Here is a 6,740-nt window from a genome sequence, read left to right as displayed (position 1 = left end):
AATGGTAAAAACAGTACCTGAAATTCCCACGCTTGCCCTTAAATGCTAACGAACAGATACTGGAATAAACAGATTAATTCTTCCTCCCATCATCAACTGCCATTTTAGAAAATATTCCCATTCTTGCAGTGAGTTTAATGACATATTGCATTGTCATATTTGTCCAGCATATACACGTCTAAAGCCAGCAGCTGGTTAGCCTAGCTTAGCATAAGGGCCGGAAACAAGGGGAAACTGCTTGCCTGGCTCGGTCTGAAGGCGCCTCTCAGAGCACCTCTAAAGTTAATGTGAGAAACTTTTAGCTGGTTACGAAACAGCTTCAATTAAATATGGATGCCTCTATATGACCTACTTAGGTACACGAGACAACCATCTTGAACACTGGCTATTCGTTTCACAGTTACTCTGAATGCTTTTCATCAGGGCCCCCTACTTTCCATCTAAAACTTTAAAAACAACAAATTGAAGTTTTACCGGCCATAAATAACCTTTTACGAGCAGTGACTTCCAAAGTATCTGCTGGTTGCCAGGCAACCTCAAAACTAAAGCCACACAATTACATAATAAAATGCATTATCTCAGTTTACTTTAACAGTGAAATACAGTATGTAGTGTCAAACAGTGGAACTTAGAGGCGTGTTTGGAAACAGTTACTCCTTTGGACAGAACCAGGCTGTTTCCCCATACAGACATCAAGAAAGTGAGCGCATATATTTCCAAAATGTCGAGCCATTTCAACATAATGACTACAAATTGTGTTATTTCGGTTTGGGACAGTGCATTTTTCTTTTGGAGAAAACGAAAAAGACACGATCATTGATGACTGTGATCCTTGATGTACTGAAGTCGCGGTCGCAGTCTAGACATTGTAGTACTTCACACCCCAGTTCCTCCATCACTATAGTGTCTCTGTTGCCCACCTCCTCCCTTTCACTGCGACACACATTCTACAGAAACACAGAGGCTCCCGTGAGCCCGCAGTCACCTTTTTTTTTTTCTTTTTTCAACAAACACAAAAAGGGAATTGCCCCTGCTACCGATCTAAATCTCTTGTGAAAACGGTCACATACAAATGCAGAGCTAACCAGTGATTAGGAGCATCTGCCAAACACCCACATGCCATATGCCTCTGGCATCCAGCCAAATGAAAATACAGAAGCACATCTAAACACACACAGCACTAGAACGCAAATAAAAACACTAATAATAACCAAAACATGATGTTTATGTGATCACACATGGATCAAGAGGACATTGTGAGAATAGGGAAGTAAATCCTGTATATTTACTGTTTGGATGTGGACCCTCGCTTGCCGTATGCACTGCATCACTCACGTGAACTTGCTACATACATGTGTATGATTCAACTCAAATGTATACATAAAACAATGACAAAATCCTAACTATACATTTCTGCCAGGAAGTGAATAATTCTTAATTTCATACAGCTTGACCTCCATCCACCGATAAGACCCATCAGGGGGAAAAAGTACAATTTCCCAATACAAAAAAGGTTTGAATTTTGTAGGCCAAACCTGACAATATAATATCATCTTGGGTAGATATATTCATAGAAACAGATCAATAAGCCGCAGATATGAAGATCTAAATTACATTTACCCTTGTGCATCCTAAACTCCTCAACTGTTGAATGGTGCACAAAGATGCACACATCTTTTTAATGATATGAGTTACTGAGTCAACGTTTTATTTTATTTGTGGTTCACTGTTATTTCTTGTGGTCTTCATCATATTCTCTACTCTCATTTATAAAGAACCTGATTGATGGATAAACTAATGATTCTAAACACATCAAAACTCAAAATTGGGTGCCGCTCTGAAACGTAACAATTCAGTTTTACCATGAATTGTATATTCATTTCTGTTTAGAATTGCTAAAAAGTTTGATGTTAATTGATGGTTATTTATTGTAAAAACAGCTGCAAATGATAATGGCGCAGGTTGTGTTGGGGAGTGGCAGCACGTTTGGGAAATCTCTTATCTCTCCTTCCCATTCAGAGGAGTTCTGCCTATATTGTTGTTAAATGCCAGCAAAATGCTAAGGCTAAAAAGAAACCCTTGCTCTTTGAATTAAGTGGGTGATATCAAAATCTGACCTTTTCTCTGATGTGTTAGAGCACTGAAAAGATGTCTGTCAAACCTCATGGTAACTGCGCTGGAAACATCTTCACATAATAAAGACAAAAAATAATCTTAAGTCAAAACTGGAAGACGGAAGTGCTGCGAGTGCCTCACTCTTCCCTCCCCAGAGGGAGATTTTCCCTTCAGGCTTCATCAAGCAGCAAGTCAGTTTTCTCCCTGTGGACCTTTTTTTGTTGGGAATATAATTAGAATATATATATTGTAGCCACAATTCCAGATCAATGTGGATATTAAACATTGATTGCAGTGATATTGGGACATGCTTTGTCATAACATTGCAGCATGAACTTATATTTTCACCGCTTGAGGATTATGGATCAATATAGTCAGAAAAGCATGGTGGTTTGCATAATGCCAGTGCCACAATGGGCCAGTTGCCTTTCTCTGGCATATTTAAAGGTATGGTTGTTACAAATACTAAGAATCTAAAGATATTATAGCGGCTCTGTGAGGCTTTAGCACATCAACGCCCTGATCTAGATGCTAACGTCAGCATGATCAAAATAATAATGCAGCAATGATGTCTCGCAATTATATTATGTTAATCATCTTAGTTTAGTGAATTTGAATGTCTGCACCGATGTTCAGGGTAATCCATACCATATATGTAGAGATGTATGTAACAAAACAAGTGGTGAGGCTACAAGAAAAGTCACATTGTCTGGTATAAAATGTGGTTTAAATCCATCTTGCAGATGTTGACATATATCCCTGAATAGGGGAAAACTCTGATGGTTTCACAGATGTCATCATGCACATAAATCAGTCAAATTCAACATCTGTAAAATCTGTAATATCTGCTATCTGCTTTCATTTTTAAATGCACACCAGCCACTGAGGTGCCCAAAATAACTGATTGTGTGAAGTTTTGTGGGGCTTTTGAGTCTTTCCTCAACACACTGATGGGTGTTTCTCCAACAAACAACCTATACATCTTATCTTATATATCAAGATGCCCCTATGAATCTAGTTGTGTGTGTGTTCTATTGGATTATATGCATTTATATTATAATATATTTATATAATGATATTTATATGATATGCTTTTTATATATGATATTATAATAATATTATTATTTCCACCAGCCGCCACTGAATTAGGCCAAATATAATTCCGCCTTGAGTTTGACATATGTGATACAACCCATTGACTCAACTGCACATCCTGCTCCAATAAAAGGCACTTAAACCTAAGAGACAAGATCAGATAGAGCCGAGATGAAAGGAAGCAATAAAAGAAACAGCGACAAGGAGTTTGTACTCACAGAATTCCAACGAATGCAGACGAACAAAAAACAAACGAGTAAATGATTAAGCAGAAGAGTTGACACAAGTAATGAGAAAATGATCAAGCAATTAAAGTGGCCTATACGAGGTGTTGTGAGAAAGAAAGGGAGCAATGAATTAAGAAAAAATAATCTTTGTGAAGCAATTGTGTATCGACAAAATGACCTTGAGTTGGGATTCGGAGGGAGGCAAATGCTGAGCCGGTGCAGACAGAGAATTATAGTGAGGTAGAGTGAGAAAGACAGCCAATAGAGAGAGAGAGAGAGAGAGAGAGAGAGAGAGAGAGAGAGAGAGAGAGAGAGAGAGAGAGAGAGAGAGAGAGAGAGAGAGAGAGAGAGATGAAAAGACAGAGAGAGCGAGGGGGAGAGAGAGAGAGAGAGAATAGATAAAGCAAAGGAGGGGAGAAATAAATGAGAAAGACAAAGACAAGTATCTCTGCAGTAGCCGTTTGATCAGAATCCAACAATTACAATCATGCATTATGAAAGAGAGACAAATTTACCCTTTTCCAGCGTTAAGGAGAGGAAGCAGGGCACACCGGATGGTCATTAAATGCCACCACTTAAGTGTATTTGTATGAGCTCCTGGTGTCCTACGTAAGGAGGGGGCAGTCTGGCAGCTTGGGTTTACCCTCTCATTATCTCACCCAGGAAGTAGCCCTGGACGGCACACTGGGTGGAACATTGACTGTGTCACCATGATTGTGTCACCCGCCACAGCTGGCCTGTCACCTTTTGCTGGTATTTTGTGGTGAGTGTTAACTATAATTTTTTTTTTTTAGATGCAGCATTCCCGACTGTGCGTCTACCGGCTACTGCTTTTCAAATAAGTTTAATGGGCTGTGAAATTAGTTTTATCACTGCGCACAATAGGGCTACAGAATTCTCCGCTATCTAGTCTCCCAAGGCCAGTTTTGGAAAATGCATTGTCACTCAAAATGACAGTGTAGCCATTGCAAAAAAAAAAAAAGACAAGACAGCAACATTTGATTGGATGGTATTTTGGTCTTGTACGGTGGGCACAGGTGTATGCATGAATAAGCATTCACCTGTGCTCCTGCAGTCAAATTCAGTCAAGACATCTCTGGTTTGATTGAACCGCAGAGGGACTTTGTGATGGACGGAAGACGAGACGCTCACTGACCTGTCACAACCCCTCCCACCCCCCCATGTATATTCTCAGCCGCCGTCCTTCTTGACCCCCCCCTGCCTGCACGGTCTGCTTTCCCTCCGTGCGGCGCCTGACGTCCGCGGCTCCGTCCGCAGCTCAGCCCTCCTGTTCCTCGTCCACGTGCACAGCCCGTCACTTCCCTTCCATCCGCACTCTGACACACTTCACTAGAGCCCTTTTGTACCCCACCTGCATACTTAACGTAACTGTGGTCAGCATCCTCAGACATTTCATACCAACCCTACTTTTACAAACTGGCTCCTGTGTTTTCTTTAAGGGGAAATTCGAGTCAGTGTGAAGATGTTACTTGAAGCCTGCCTGAGATAATATACTGAACAAGAGAGAGAGGCCTGCAGCCCAAGGGACACATCGGTCACCCATCAGACAGCTGCCACCCATCTATCTACTGATACAAGGGGGAAATGATCCCCAATCTCCCCCCAGATTCTTCAATCTCCCCTAAACTATAATTCTTCTTCATACACATGTTTCATGTTCAGTTGTTTAAACATTTTCAGCCCAAGGCTTAGCCTAACAAAAATGTTGATAAATCAATAGGTAATTGTTCATTGGTCTCAAGATGCTGGTTACGGAGCAGATACCAGAAGAGTCATTCAGGTAATGACCCCATAGATCCATTCAGGGAATGAGGGGTAAAAATCGAAAATTCTAGTTTTTCAAAGCTAAACTTTAGTTGACCGCAATCAAAACTGCAAAATCAGCTGGAAGCTGCAGACGGATTTGTTACAGACAAGGACGTCCGGCAGCTCAGGCAACTTGCTAAGTGGTGTCAGAGGTCAACAGACACTGCTGTGAATTGTGTCCGAGGGGGTGGGGTGACATTGGCGATAACACAAACAAACACAGGAGGTATGTGGAATTATGAGTATCATAAATGTAACGCAGTCACAGTGTGGGTTCAGAGACTCACAGGTTGGTCTCCCTGAGTAAGTAAATAGCGCTGGAAGCTTTGTAACAGAGAGTTACGGCTCAGGTATTTTGTTACGCTCGGGCCTCAGCACAAGCGTTAATATCAATATGTCCTCGGAATGTGGATGTCAGTGTTGTAATTTGAAATGATGCTAAGAAATCTAACTGGTGTATGTAATGACATTTTATAGAACTAAACTTGTCAACAAGCCCATAAAAATAGCTGGCAGCTGTGTTAAAAGGTGCTGAGTCTGAGCCGTATACCAAACCGTACGACTGAGCAGTATTTATTCTCTTCCTGTTCCGACAATCCACTCACAACCAATCCAGGTAGCCGGTTCGTTGTCCCTTCCTCCAACACATCACGCGACGATGTAACGCAAGTCAAAGGGTTGTTTATATATTTTGGTGACTTCATACATGTTTCGTACTGACACCTCCTCTCACTGTTCTATTGGTGTTCCCTTTGCTGCTGAAGCTCCCAACAAACTCCACCACCACAACCTCCCATGCCACTTTACCAGCTACTGTTGATTTAACCAAGATTTAATTTTCACAGACTGGATGTGTTTGTTCCTAAAATATACCGTTGCCTTTTTAATGCTCTGAATCTCATCCAAATAAATCAAACGTAATTGTTTCAACAAGTGTCTCTGAAGAAATGTCATCATGGAGTCAAGCAGCGGGGACAATCCATGGACACCCAAGGTCCCTGTTGCCATCCTGCCAAACCACAGAAATAGGTTTGGGTGCTGCACCAGTTCCAGCGGGCAGGAAGTGCCCCATCTTTTTGACATCAACCCCTCTCCTCCAATAACCAACAATTTCCACCACTCTCTGCTTCCTAGTCAGCTGCAAGATTACAGGTTACAGATATGCTGACAGTCAAGAGAGGGATGTGGATCACTTAAGGGGAGAGGGGGAGAAAAGGGGGCAGGGAGGAGGTGGGTGGCTGAGGGAGGGAGGCAAAGAGATTAGAGGGAGAGAGAAATGGATCTGAGGAAAAGAACTCAGGCCATCAGTTGTTTGGGTGTAAAATGAAATAAAGAAAAGGCTGCTGAATGACAGCAGGGAGAGATGAGAATTGGCATATGCTAATTTAGGCGTATGCATCTAACATATCCCAAGAGGGCTTTCTGAGAATGCTGAGGCATTGCGACATTCAGGTGGCCCCTGCTCATCACCGCCAT

This window comes from Gasterosteus aculeatus, chromosome 17 (assembly GCF_964276395.1).
Source record: "Gasterosteus aculeatus chromosome 17, fGasAcu3.hap1.1, whole genome shotgun sequence".
Classification (NCBI taxonomy): Eukaryota; Metazoa; Chordata; class Actinopteri; order Perciformes; family Gasterosteidae; genus Gasterosteus; species Gasterosteus aculeatus.
Note: the sequence above shows the minus strand (reverse complement) of the source record.